This window comes from Cervus canadensis, chromosome 16, assembly GCF_019320065.1.
Source record: "Cervus canadensis isolate Bull #8, Minnesota chromosome 16, ASM1932006v1, whole genome shotgun sequence".
NCBI classification, from domain to species: Eukaryota; Metazoa; Chordata; class Mammalia; order Artiodactyla; family Cervidae; genus Cervus; species Cervus canadensis.
The window spans coordinates 21,503,582-21,518,880 of NC_057401.1; the positions used below are offsets into that span (position 1 = coordinate 21,503,582).

Here is a 15,299-nt window from a genome sequence, read left to right on the forward strand (position 1 = left end):
AAAGGACAGAAATAAGGAGGTGGAGGAAGTGAACAGAGGGAAGCAGCAGAGGGTTAGAGGCCACAGGAAAGCATTTAAAAAGAACTGCCTTGTCAGTTGCTTCCTCAAATGGTTTGCAGATGAAACAAGCCTTACCCCCAACCACCTCCCTTGACATGGGCCCTGGAAGGACAGCTCTGCATCTTCCTTCTAAATCCACTGCTAACTCTCACCCAGATTCATTTCTAGAAGCTTTGAGTTCAAGTGAACCAACATCAGCATCTTCTTCAAAGGTCTTTGGATTGAGTATCAGATTCCTTGGTTGTTTCTTGGCGTGTGGAGCCCTTTCCTACATGGTACGGAAAGATGCCTTGGAGCAACATGTGTTGGAATGTGAGGGAAATAATGTGGACTGACGCCAGCCATTTGCAAGCATGATGAATGGGTTGAGGAAAGACTCTTTCCAAGTTCATCCTTCTCCTTGGAGATTGGGTGAAATACCAGGTGCGGTATAAATAGAGTCCTTTAGGGAAAAGTCAGGGAAGGGGGTCTCTCCATTACAGATGAGCTAAAAATTGATAAGTACTCCCTGCAATTACACAAAGACTGAAAGACAAGGCAAGGGAGAGTTCTTTCCATGTGTGATCCATAGAACCCCAGAAACCCATATGTAACAGTTTATGATTAGAAGAGAGCAGAGACATCAACCCTTGGAAGCATCTTTGTGATAAATTCCAGAGCAATAACGTTGCATTTTACTCTTAATGAAAAATGACATTATGCAGTAAAGGAAAACTTGTCTCAGTAATCCACTGATTTGTGTTCAATGATAATAACTTCATTCTTGGATCATGCCATCCCCAGTTTTCTTAGATTGCACTATTTTATCTCCAGATGTGCACAACATCTTGAAAATTACACTAAGTAAACTGAATGTGTGATACTTGAATACCATTTTATACTACATGCTTGCTTATTGAGATGTAAAAAATATTGTAATCATCTTTATGTATCTTAAAAATTGTGCATTTGATGTAGACTATAATGGTCTGTAGCCCTGGTGGGTCTTCAAGTCACTGCTGGCTCTGGTTCTGCTAGTTAATTCTGCAGGGCTTCTGGCCCTGTTTACTAAACTGGGGTACTCAGTGCATTTGGGGTGTGGTAGATGGTAACTCAGTGGTAAAGAATCTGCCTGCAATGCAGGGGTCTCAGGAGATGTGGGTTTGATCCCTGGGTTGGAAAGATCCCCTGGAGGAGGGCATGGCAACCCACCCCAGTATTCTTGCCTGGAGAATCCCATGGACAGAGGAAGCTGGTGGGGTTGCAAAATTGTTGGACACAACTGAAGCGACTTAGCACACGCACAGGCAAAATTAAGCTGAAAAAATGATACATTGGTTCTCTGTGATGACATAGATGGAGGATGGGGGAGGGTAGGTGGGAGGCAGGTCCAAGAGGGAGGGGTTATGTGTATAATATAGCTTGTTCACTTGATCGTACAGTAGAAACTAACACAGCATTGTAAAGCAATTCGAGTAGTACTAGTTAGCTGCTCAGTCGTGTCCGACTCTTTGCGACTCCATGGACTGTAGCCCACCAGGCTCCTTTGTCCAAGGGATTTTCCAGCAAGAATACTGGAGTAGGTTGCCACTTCTTTCTCCAGGGGATTTCCCCACCCAGGGATCAAAGTGGTTATACTCCAATTTAAAAAAAGCAAAAGCCAAACAAACAAACAAACAAACAAAAAACAACCCAAAATAAATAGCACATCCTCTTGTAGTATGTTATTTGACCCAAATGGAAAGAATACAGATACATTAAGGAACAGATGTAAAATGTGTTTGTATTTCAAACATGACATGAGATCATGAAGAAACTTTGTATCTAGAGCTAATGCTCAAAAGCACTTTCTGGCCCTCTAAAGCTCTGGACCGCCTCACTGCCTCCCCCACCTTTGCTCACACTCTGCCCTTGTTACAGGTGCTTCAAAGGAGGAACAGTATTAAAGCTCTAGCCTTGGAAAGATGCTGAGACTGTTGTCAGATTAGCCTTGTCTAGTCTTGTCTACTTAGTAACCATGCTGCCATAAGCAAGGACTTTTTTTTTTTTTTTTTTTTTTTTTTTTTTTATTAGTTGGAGCTAATTACTTCACAACATTTCAGTGGGTTTTGTCATACATTGATATGAATCAGCCATGGAGTTACACGTATTCCCCATCCCCATCCCCCCTCCCACCTCCCTCTCCACCCGATTCCTCTGGGTCTTCCCAGTGCACCAGGCCCGAGCACTTGTCTCATGCATCCCACCTGGGCTGGTGATCTGTTTCACCATAGATAGTATACATGCTGTTCTTTTGAAACATCCCACCCTCACCTTCTCCCACAGAGTTCAAAAGTCTGTTCTGTATTTCTGTGTCTCTTTTTCTGTTTTGCATATAGGGTTATCGTTACATCTTTCTAAATTCCATATATATGTGTTAGTATGCTGTAATGTTCTTTATCTTTCTGGCTTACTTCACTCTGTATAATGGGCTCCAGTTTCATCCATCTCATTAGAACTGATTCAAATGAATTCTTTTTAATGGCTGAGTAATATTCCATGGTGTATATGTACCACAGCTTCCTTATCCATTCATCTGCTGATGGGCATCTAGGTTGCTTCCATGTCCTGGCTATTATAAACAGTGCTGCGATGAACATTGGGGTGCACGTGTCTCTTTCAGATCTGGTTTCCTCAGTGTGTATGCCCAGAAGTGGGATTGCTGGGTCATATGGCAGTTCTATTTCCAGTTTTTTAAGAAATCTCCACACTGTTCTCCATAGTGGCTGTACTAGTTTGCATTCCCACCAACAGTGTAAGAGGGTTCCCTTTTCTCCACACCCTCTCCAGCATTTATTGCTTGTAGACTTTTGGATAGCAGCCATCCTGACTGGCGTGTAATGGTACCTCATTGTGGTTTTGATTTGCATTTCTCTAATAATGAGTGATGTTGAGCATCTTTTCATGTGTTTTGTTAGCCATCTGTATGTCTTCTTTGGAGAAATGTCTGTTTAGTTCTTTGGCCCATTTTTTGATTGGGTCATTTATTTTTCTGGAATTGAGCTGCAGGAGTTGCTTGTATATTTTTGAGATTAATCCTTTGTCTGTTTCTTCATTTGCTATTATTTTCTCCCAATCTGAGGGCTGTCTTTTCACCTTACTTATAGTTTCCTTTGTAGTGCAAAAGCTTTTAAGTTTCATTAGTCCCATTTGTTTAGTTTTGCTTTTATTTCCAATATTCTGGGAGGTGGGTCATAGAGGATCTTGCTGTGATTTATGTCGGAGAGTGTTTTGCCTATGTTCTCCTCTAGGAGTTTTATAGTTTCTGGTCTTACATTTAGATCTTTAATCCATTTTGAGTTTATTTTTGTGTATGGTGTTAGAAAGTGTTCTAGTTTCATTCTTTTACAAGTGGTTGACCAGTTTTCCCAGCACCACTTGTTAAAGAGGTTGTCTTTTTTCCATTGTATATCCTTGCCTCCTTTGTCAAAGATAAGGTGTCCATAGGTTCGTGGATTTATCTCTGGGCTTGCTATTCTGTTCCATTGATCTATATTTCTGTCTTTGTGCAGTACCACACTGTCTTGATGACTGTGGCTTTGTAGTAGATCTGAGCCAGGCAGGTTGATTCTCCAGTTCCATTCTTCTTTCTCCAGATTACTTTGGCTATTCGAGGTTTTTTGTAAATTTCCATACCAAATTGTGAAATCTTTGGTCTAGTTCTGTGAAATAACAGTTGGTAGCTTGATAGGGATTGCATTGAAATCTATAGATTGCTTTGGGTAGAATAGCCATTTTGCAATATGATTCTTCCAATCCATGAACACGGTATGTTTCTCCATCTGTTTGTGTCCTCTTTGATTTCTTTCATCAGTGTTTTATAGTTTTCTATGTATAGGTCTTTTGTTTCTTTAGGTAGATATACTCCTAAGTATTTTATTCTTTTTGTTGCAATGGTGAATGGTATTGTTTCCTTAATTTCTCTTTCTGTTTTTTCATTGTTAGTATATAGGAATGCAAGGGATTTCTGTGTGTTAATTTTATATCCTGCAACTTTACTATATTCATTGATTAGCTCTAGTAATTTTCTGGTAGAGTCTTTAGGGTTTTCTATGTAGAGGATCATGTCATCTGCAAACAGTGAGAGTTTCACTTCTTCTTTTCCTATCTGGATTCCTTTTACTTCTTTTTCTGCTCTGATTGCTGTGGCCAAAATTTCCAACAACTGATGTTGAATAGTAGTGGTGAGAGTGGGCACCCTTGTCTTGTTCCTGATTTCAGGGGAAATGCTTTCAATTTTTCACCATTGAGGGTAATGCTTGCTGTGGGTTTGTCATATATAGCTTTTATTATGTTGAGGTATGTTCCTTCTATTCCTGCTTTCTGGAGAGTTTTAATCATAAATGAGTGTTGAATTTTGTCAAAGGCTTTCTCTGCATCTTTGAGATAATCATATGGTTTTTATCTTTCAATTTGTTAATTTTTTAACATTGATTGATTTGCAGATATTAAAGAATCTTTGCATTCCTGGGGTTAAGCCCACTTGGTCATGATGTATGATTTTTTAAATATGTTGTTGGATTCTGTTTGCTAGAATTTTGTTAAGATTTTTGCATCTATGTTCATCAGTGATATTGGCCTGTAGTTTTCTTTTGTGTGGCATCTTTGTCTGTTTTTGGAATTAGAGTGATGGTGACCTCATGGAATGAGTTTGGAAGTTTACCTTCTTCTGCAATTTTCTGGAAAAGTTTGAGCAAGATGGGTGTTAGCTCTTCTCTAAATTTTTTGTAGAATTCAGCTGTGAAGAATTTTGTTAGATTTCATCTGGTCCTGGGCTTTTGTTTGCTGGAAGATTTCTGATTACAGTTTCAATTTCCTTGCTTGTGATGGGTCTGTTAAGATCTTCTATTTCTTTGTGGTTCAGTTTTGGAAAGTTATACTTTTCTAGGAATTTGTCCATTTCTTCCAAGTTGTCCATTTTATTGGCATAGAGCTGCTGGTAGTAGTCTCTTATGATCCTTTGTATTTCAGTGTTGTCTGTTGTGATCTCTCCATTTCCGTTCAGCACTACCAAACCAGCTCTTCAACAAATGCTAAAGGATCTTCTCTAGACAGGAAACACAGAAAGGTTGTATAAACACGAACCCAAAATAACAAAGTAAATGGCAACGGGACCATACCTATCAATAATTACCTTAAATGTAAATGGGATGAATGTCCCAACCAAAAGACAAAGACTGGATGAATGGATACAAAAACAAGACCCCTATATATGCTGTCTACAAGAGACCCACCTCAAAACAAGGGATACATACAGACTGAAAGTGAAGGGCTGGAAAAAATATTTCACGCAAACGGAGACCAAAAGAAAGCAGAAGTCACAATACTCATATCAGATAAAATAGACTTTAAAATAAAGGCTGTGAAAAGAGACAAAGAAGGACACTACAGAATGATCAAAGGATCAATCAAAGAAGAAGATGTAACAATTATAAATATATATGCACCCAACATAGGAGCACCGCAATATGTAAGGCAAATGCTAACAAGTATGAAAGGGGAAGTTAACGATAACACAATAATAGTGGGAGACTTTAATACCCCACTCACAACTGGATAGATCAACTAAACACAAAATTAACAAGGAAACACAAACTTTAAATGACACAATGGGCCAGCTAGACCTAATTGATATCTATAGGACATTTCACCCCAAAACAATCAATTTCACCTTTTTCTCAAGTGCACATGGAACCTTCTCCAGAATAGATCACATCCTGGGCCATAAATCTAGCCTTGGGAAATTCAAAAAAATTGAAATCATTCCAGTCATCTTTTCAGACCACAATGAAGTAAGATTATATCTCAATTATAGGAGAAAAACTATTAAAAATTCAAACATATGGAGGCTAAATAACACACTTCTGATTAACCAACAAATCATAGAAGAAATCAAAAAAGAAATCAAAATATGCATAGAAATGAATGAAAATGAAAACACAACAACCCAAAACCTATGGGACACTGTAAAAGCAGTGCTAAGGGGAAGGTTCATAGCATTACAGGCTTACCTCAAGAAACAAGAAAAAAGTCAAATAAATAACCTAACTCTACACCTAAAGCAACTAGAGAAGGAAGAAATGAAGAACCCCAGGGTTAGTATAAGGAAAGAAATCTTAAAAATTAGGGCAGAAATAAATGCAAAAGAAACTAAAGAGACCATAGCAAAAATCAACAAAGCTAAAAGCTGGTTTTTTGAAAAAATAAACAAAATTGACAAACCGTTAGCAAGACTCATTAAGAAAGGGAGAAGAACCAAATCAACAAAATTAGGTGTTATCTTTTCTCTCCCTCCTCCAGATGATTATCCAGGTGTCACTATCTGAAATTTAATCCATTCTGTTTCCTACCTTAATCTTTTATCACATTTAGCTATGGTAAGTTCCATCCCCACAAGGATGTTTGAGAAGGAGCTAACTCTTCTACAGATGTCAACGTCTTAACAGGAGAGATCATTAGTAGTTGGCTGAAAACTGGGACACACAACTCAGTCACCTGGGGGAGTATAAAAAAACTAAAGTAGAAATAAATGGACTTGCAGGTCGCTCTGAAACATTTTTTTTAATTGATTAATTAATTTTTATTTATTTTTGGCTATGCTGGATCTTTGTTGCTCCGTGGGCTTTCTCTAGTCGTAGTGAGTGGGAGCCGCTCTCTAGTTGCTTCTCATTGCAGTGGCTTCTCTTGTTGTGGAGCACAGGGTCTAAGTTTCAATACTTGTGGCCCACAGGCTTAGTTACCCTGCCACGGCAGGTGGGGGTCTTCCTGGATCAGGGATTGAACCTGTGTCCCCTGCATTGGCAGGAAAATTCCTCACCACTGGACCACCAGGAAAGTCCTTAGGACCCTACTTTAAGATAACTGACAAATGTTCTCTCCTGCCCCTAATCCCCAACCAGAATCTAGATCTTTCTTATGTGATCCAAATACCCTTTGCTTTTTGTACCAGATGAACTCAACTGAGTTAACCAAGCATATTTTCTTAACGTCTCAGATCATTGTCAGGGTCCACGTTGGCATAACTTTGCCCTGAAATTTGGTTGTGCTGTGATTGTACTTCTTGCCTTGACTGTGATTGGATTGAGTGTTTCAGGTAAGTGATGCAAGATCATGTATTTCTTGTTCTACTTATTCACTTTCTGCCATAAATAGTAAAGTATGTTAACAGCTTTGGCCACCCCACACTTAGCAGAAGACTCATGAAATAAAAACAGTTACAAAACAGTGCTCTAATAGTGCCCAGCCCATATCCACTTTGCAAACCCTAGGCTTTCATATTTTTCTTTCTAATTGTTCTGAGAATCTTCATAAGGGATTTACATGTGCTCCAAGAACTTTTTTTAAAATTGCAATTATGATAAAAGCTTGATAATAACAAAGAAAATAAGTTTACAATTGCTTAGAGTTTCTTTTTCTTTTTTTTTTTTTTTAATGTGGACCATTTTTAAAGTCTATTGAATTTGTTACAATACTGCTTCTGCTGTTTTTATGTTCTGGGGTTTTTTTGTTTTGTTTTGTTTTTGTTTTTGTTTTTTGGTCCCAGGGTATGTCGGATCTTAGCTCCCCTACCAGGGATAAAACCAGCATTCTCTGCATTGGAAGGTGAAGTCTTAACCACTGGACTTCCTGGGACATCCGTACAGTTTCTTAGGTGCCTACTAAAGTCCAGATTGTCCTAGGCAATGTCTCCCATTGACAGACACAATTATACTCTTTCTGAAAATGGAACATGTAGATAGGAGTGTAAGCAATTTAAGAATTTAAGTAACACCTGGGAGTTTACTTATATAGTGTGTGTGTGCATGCTAAGTCACTTCAGTCATGTCTGACTCTTTGAGATCTTAGGGACCATAGTCCTCCAGGCTCCTCTGTTCATGGGATTCTCCAGGCAAGAATACTGTAGTGGGTTGCCATTCCCTTCTCCAGATTACTTATATATTAGATGCAAGTAACTCAATGTTTCTCTGTGTTTGTTTATTTTGTCTTCTAAGCAGACCACTGTTACTACATTGCTATTGCTCTTATCTTCTGTTCATTCCAAGCTTGTTGAGATAGTACTGAGATGACAATTTCCTGAAATGATAAGTTTAGCATATCCATTTCATTGCACCTTTCAGCATTTTATCTTAACGGTGTTTCTTTATTTACCAGTGATATTCATAAGACAAAACACATCAATAGAAAAAACCAGCATGGATGCTCAAGAGAACAGGAAGGAAGCAACAGGTATATTTTGTGGCTTGAATTTTCTAAGACTAATAGCTAAAATTTGATAGTTATCATTGTATTATTTTCATTAAGGCTCATTACAACCCATATGTTAAGATTAGTTTTATCACTCTGATTTTATATTTGACAAAGCTGAGGCATGGAAAAGTTAAGCAACTCATTTGGGATCATACATGTGCTAAGGGGTAACACTGAGAATTGTACTTCAGTGGTCTATCGTCAGATCCTATGATCTTAACTACCAGATAATACTGCCTTATGAGTACTTCGGCTAGGAGAGTCAATAATTATTAGTCAAAATCCAAGCTATAAAATAAGATATACATTAAGTGAGATATTTGGTGATTTTAATATGTCAGGCAGCTAACCTTTGACTGAAGCTAATGAATGGAACACAAACATGAAATGAATTCTTTAATATCTATTTATTAATCATTAAGATATTGATCTTGTCCTTATACTTACTAAGCAGTATGTGTTAATACTCTGTTGTTGAGAGACTGTAGCAGAATGTGATCATTTATTATATACGTTTGTACAGAAGAAAACTTTTAAGAAACTGAGAATATCCCTCAAAAAATTCTATCCAATAAATCTCATTATTAGGCAAATATATAATTTAGCAGTTAGAAATTTCCTAATAACTTTTCTCCATGATATTTCCCATAAATTGTGGCTATGAATTATTATTTGCTTTTCATTTTACATGTTGTTACAAGTAGACTTTTTTTTAAGAGAGTTTGATATAGTTGTCCATGGATTAGGAAGAGCAAAGATATGGAATTTAAGGAATCTCAAAAAGAGTTTTGGCTCTATCACCACCGGCTTGTGTGGACTTGAACAAGTTATTCCGTCTGTCAGTGTTTTAGCTGATCACTAATTTTCAAATCTTAATAGCAGAATGAACAGTGGTCTCAAAACCCTCAGTTATATTAAATTCATGAATTGTTCTCACAATGATGATCAGACTCTTTACTGAATTTATAATGACTTGTATGACATCCAACCAGTCCATCCTAAAGGAAATCAGTCCTGAATAGTCACTGGAAGGACTGATGTTGAAGCTGAAACTCCAATACTTTCGCCACCTGATGCGAAGAGCTGACTCATTTGAAAAGACCCTGATGCTAGGAAAGTTTGAAAGTAGGAGAAGAAGGGAGCGACAAAGGATGAGATGGTTGGATGGCATCACCGACTCAATGGGCATGAGTTTGAGTAAACTTCGGGAGTTGTTGATGGACAGGGAGGCCTGGCATGCTGCAGTCCACGGGGTCGCAAAGAGTCGGACACGACTGAGCGACTGAACTGAACTGAACTGTGTATGTGTGGTTAGTGTTAGTGGGGCGGGGACAGGTTAAAAATATAGCATTCATTTCTTTTCTTCCTCTTTCTTACTTTATTTTTATTTTCTCTCTTCTTTCTTACTTTAGAGAAACCAGTTCTGTTAACGTGCCCAATGCACTGGCAACAAATCCAAAATAAATGTTTGTATTTTCATGAAACTTCCAAACCTTGGAGTGATAGTCTAGCTGACTGTTCCACAAGAGAATCCAGTCTACTGCTTATTCAAGATCAGGAAGAATTGGTAAATAATTATTAATAAGTAAAATACTTTAATACAACTCAGCACTGGCTTCTAACCATATCAAGATTTTTGTGCTCTAGTCTTGAGGGTTCTATGAAGATGGAAGTATTAACCTTGACTTCAAGGAGCTCACAATCCAAGAGACTAAATGGACATATAAGCAAAATAAATATTATTTAATGAATACAAAATATAAATATAAATATTTGGATATATAAATGAATGGAATAGAAATATCACAAGTAAGGAATAATTAACTCCAATGGGGTGTCAGGAAAGGCTTCATAGAGGAAGTGATATTTGAACTGGGTTTCAGAGGATGAATAGAATAACGCAAACCAGCAATAGATAAACGGTTTCAATATTCAGTCATTTCTTCTGTTTCATTTACAGAGACTCATACAAAATCTGATAAACAAAGAAGGAATTCTGTTTTGGATTGGATTAAATCTTACATTATCAGAGAAGAACTGGAAGTGGATAAATGGATCCTTTTTAAATTCTAATATGTGAGTATTTGATAAGCTAATTTGAATATTCAATTTGTATCAGGTTTGCAAGGCAAGATAGTAACATTGCTATTGAAGACTGAGATTTATAGTTTTAATTTAGTTTAGAAATTTTCAAAAGAAGCAGTATAGTCTGAGAAGTATTTATGAAAATTAAAGTTCAGTGAAAACAAGAATTTTTCATGTGACATGTTAATAGGAGATTCAGTTTCCAATTTTCAAAGCTTCATTTTGTATATATCATGATGAAATTTCTATTTAGAATGCTTCTCTTCCAGTGAAGATGAACTTGCAAGTTCCAGATGTTTATATTAGCTTTCTATTAAAAGTTTATATCTGTGACTGACTGTGTAGTTATTGTTCAGTTGCTAAGTCGTGTCCAACTCTTCGTGACCCCCATGGACTGCAGTTCCCCTGGTTTCTCTGTCTTCCAGCATCTCCCAGTTTGCTCAAATTCACGTCCATTTGAGTCAGTGACACTATCTAACCATCTCATCCTCTGCCTCCCCCTTCTCCTTTGGCCTCAGTCTTTCCCAGCATCAGGGTCTTTTCCAAAGAGTTAGCTTTTCCCATCAGGTGGCCAATGTATTAGAGCATCAGTCCTTCCAAAGCTTCAGCATCAGTCCTTCCAAGGAATATTCAGGGTTGATTTCTTTTAGAATTGACTGGCTTGATTTGCATGCAGTCCAAGGGACTCTCAAGAATCTTCTCCAGCACCACGATTTGAAAGCATCAATTCTTCGGCACTTAGTCTCTTTATGGTATAAATTTCACATCAGTATATGAGTAATGGAAAAACCATAGCATTGACTATCCTGACATTTGCTGGCAAAGTGATGTCTTTGCTTTTGAATATGCTGTCTATGTTTATCATAGCTTTCCTTCCAAGAACAAGTGAAAAAAAGTGAAAGTGAAAGTGTTAGTCCCTCAGTCCTATCTGAGTCTTTCCCACTCTATGGGTGTATCCTGCCAGGTTTCTCTGTCCACAGAAATGGATTTCTCCAGACAAGAATAATGGAGTGGGTAGCCATTCCCTGAAGCAAGTGTCTTTTAATTTCATGTCTTCACTCGTTGTCTGCAAAGATTTTGGAGCCCAAGAAAACAAAATCTGTCACTGTTTGCATTTTTTGCCCTGCTATTTGCCGTGAAGTGATGGAACTGGATGCTAAAATCTTAACTTTTGAATGTTGAGTTTTAAGCCAACTTTTTCACTCTCCTCTTTCACCCTCTTTCAGATGCTTTTTAGTTCCTCTTCACTTTTTGCCATTAGACTGTTTACTTGAAAGTGAAGTCGCTCAGTCATGTCTGACTCTTTGTGACCCCGTGGACTGTAGCCTGCCAGGCTCCTCAGTCCATTTACTTACCCAATGCTTAATAACTGAACATCTCGTTGTTTCCTGAAAGTTACAGAAAATACTGGCTGGATGAGGAGAATTATGTGAGAAAGTCACAAACACTAAAGAGAGTCTTTTCTTTTGCTCTGCAGATTACCAGTTTATGGTGATGCTAAAGAAGACAACTGTGTTTGCATATCAAAGACACAATTTATTTCTGATACCTGTTCTTCAGAAAATAGATGGATCTGCCAAAAAGAACTAAAACTGCCAGAAATAAAGTAATATGTTCTTCCAGTTGACCTGCCATCCCCCTCCATCTCTTTAATTTCCATTTCAGATCTCTGTCATTTTAACTGTATATATTGTCATAGTGGCTCCATGCACATTTTGTGGTACAAAGTGAACACACACTAAGAATTCTAATTTTTGTGAATTTTACAAAAGTTCATGTCTAGCCTCCTCATTCCATAACTGAGAAAACTTATACCTAAAGAAAAGCTGTCTCAGGGCATGTCCTCAGGAGTCGGATCACTGGATCATATGGTAGTTCTATTTTTCAGTTTTTTAAGGAACTGCCATATACCGTTCTTCATGGTGGCTGTATCAATTTACGTTCCCACCAATAGTGCAGAAGGGTCCCCTTTCCTCCACACCTTTTCCAGCATTTCTTGCTTGTAGATTTTTTCATGGTGATCATTCTGACTGGTGTGTTAGCTTTGACATAAATACACAACCATGTGTAAAATGGATAGCTAGTGGGAAGCTGCTATATAGCACAGGGAACTGAGCTCGGCACTCGGTGATGACCTAGGGGAGTCTGTTGGGGAGGGAGGTAGGCGGGAGGCTCAGGAGGGAGGGGAGATATATATACATATATATATATATATATATATATATATATATATACTTATAGCTGATTCACTTCATTGTACAGCAGAAGCTAACACAGCATTGTAAAATAATTATATTCTAATGAAAAGTCTCATTTTAAGAGACAGTGATGCACTATGGATAAAAGCCCAAACCAGCTAAGGGGAATGATTTCTAATTGGGGAGCTTTCATCCATCGCCCTCTGTGCCTTATCTCACCTCCAAAAAGTTTTAGTCATTATTTCTAAAGTCTTCTGCTTCTTCCACAGCCTCTATTTTTTGTTTTATGTTTTGTGGCCGAGCATTGATTAAAATGCGTTCTCTGGACTCTTATATCAAAGACCTAATACTAAAGTAATTTCGGGAAGGGAATTGAACTCTTCCCCATCACTGCAAAGTCCTTTTCATTTTAATTTTATCCCTGCTTTTTTTTTTAATTAAATTTTATTGGAGCATAATTGCTTTATAATGTTGTGTTAGTTTCTCAGTTCAGTTCAGTTGCTCAGTTGTGTCCGACTCTTTGCAAACCCATGGACTGCAGCACACCAGGCTTCCCTTTCCATCACCAACTCCTGGAATTTACTCAAACTCATGTCCATCGAGTCAGTGATGCCATCCAACCATCTCATCCTATGTTGTCACCTTCTCCTCCTGCTTTCAATCTTTCCCAGCATCATGGTTTTTTCTGTAAGTCAGTTCTTCGTATCAGATGGCCAAAGTGCTGTGACCTCAGCTTCAGCATCAGTCCTTCCAATGAATATTCAGCACTGATTACCTTTGGGATTGACTGGTTTGATCTCCTTGCAGTCCAAGAGACTCTCAAGAGTCTTCTCCAACACCACAGTTCAAAAGCATCAATTCTTTGGCGCTTAGCTTTCTTTATAGTCCAGCTCTCACATCCATACATGACTACTGGAAAAACCATAGCTTTGACTAGACAGACCTTTGTTGGCAAAGTATCATCTCTGCTTTTTCACAAGCTTTCAAGGTTCATCATAGCTTTTCTTCCAAGGAGCACGAGTCTTTTAATTTCATGGCTGCAGTCACCATCTGCAGTGATTTGAGAGCCTAAGAAAATAGTCTCTTACTGCTTCCACTGTTTCCCCATCTATTTGCCATGAAGTGATGGGACTGGATGCCATAATCTTTGTTTTCTGAATGTTGAGTTTTAAATCAACTTTTTCACTCTCCTCTTTCACTTTCATCAAGGGGCTCTTTAGTTCTTCTTCGCTTTTTGCCATAAGGGTGATGTCATCTGCGTATCTGAGGTTATTGATATTTCTTCTTGCAATCTTGATTCCAACTTTTGCTTCATCCAGCTCAGCATTTCACATGATGTAATTTGTACATAAGTTAAATAAGCTGGGTGGCAATATACAGCCTTGACGTACTCCTTTCCCAATTTGGAATCAGTCCATTGTTCCATGTCCAGTTCTAACTGTTGCTTCTTGACCTGCATACAGATTTCACAGGAGGCAGGTCAGGTGGTCCAGTATTCCCATCTCTTGAAGAATTTTCCAGTTTGTTGTGATCCACACAGTCAAAGGCTTTGGCATAGTCAATAAAGCAGAAGTAGATGCTCTTCTGCAATTCTCTTGCTTTTTCAATAATGCAACAGATGTTGGCAATTTGATCTCTGGTTCCTCTGCCTTTTCTAAGTACAACTTGAACATCTGGATGTTCTTGGTTCACGTGCTGTTGAAATCTGGCTTGGAGAATTTTGAGCATTATTTTGCTAGTGTTGTGAGATGAGTGCAATTGTGTGGTAGTTTGAGCATTCTTTGGCATGCCTTTCTTTGGGATTGGAATGAAAATGAACCTTTTCCAGTCCTGTGGCCACTGCTGAATTTTCCAAATTTGATGGCATATTGAGTGCAGCACTTTCACAGCATCATTTTTAGGATTTGAAATAGCTCAGCTGGAAATCCATCACCTCCACTATCTTTTTTCATAGCAATACTTCCTAAGGCCCACTTGACTTCACATTCCAGGATGTCTGGCTCCAGGTGAGTGATCACACCATCGTGGTTATCTGGGGCATGAAGATCTTTTTGTACAGTGTTACTTTTTACTGCACACCAAAATGAACCCACCATACATACACATATATCCCTCCCTTTAGGACTTCCGTCAACAGTGCGTTAATTACTGTTCCACGTGCTATGCACTGTGCTTTACTTTTTTGCGACCAGGTACCAATTTCTGGAAGACAAATTTTCTACCAACCAGGGAGGTGGGTATGTTTCAGGATGATTCAAGTGCATGATATTTATTGCATATTTGTTTATTTACTTCTATATTATTATATCAGCTCCACCTGATTTTACATCAGATCATCAGGCATTAGATCCAAGATGTTGGGGACCCTGCCATACTGTATATCCTCATTAGTTATCTATTTTATACGTAGTATCAATAGTGGATATATGTCAATCAAATCCCTCATTTCCTCCCACCAACCCCCTTTCTCCTTTGGTGTCCTCACGTTTGTTCTCTATGTCTGTGTCTCTACTTCTGTTTTGCAAATATGATCACCTGTACCATTTTTCTAGATTCCACATGTATGCATTAATACAAAATTTATTTTTCTCTTTCTGACTTACTTCACTTCATATGACAGTCTCTAGGTCCATCCACGTCTCTACAAGCAATCCAACTTTATTCCTTTATATGACTGAGTAATAGTCTGTT

General features: G+C 38.2%; 1 pseudogene; it reads left to right on the forward strand.

The window, feature by feature from the left end:
- Nucleotides 1-332: 332 nt before the first annotated feature.
- Nucleotides 333-12,037, forward strand: LOC122454192 (annotated as a pseudogene).
- Nucleotides 12,038-15,299: the final 3,262 nt, after the last annotated feature.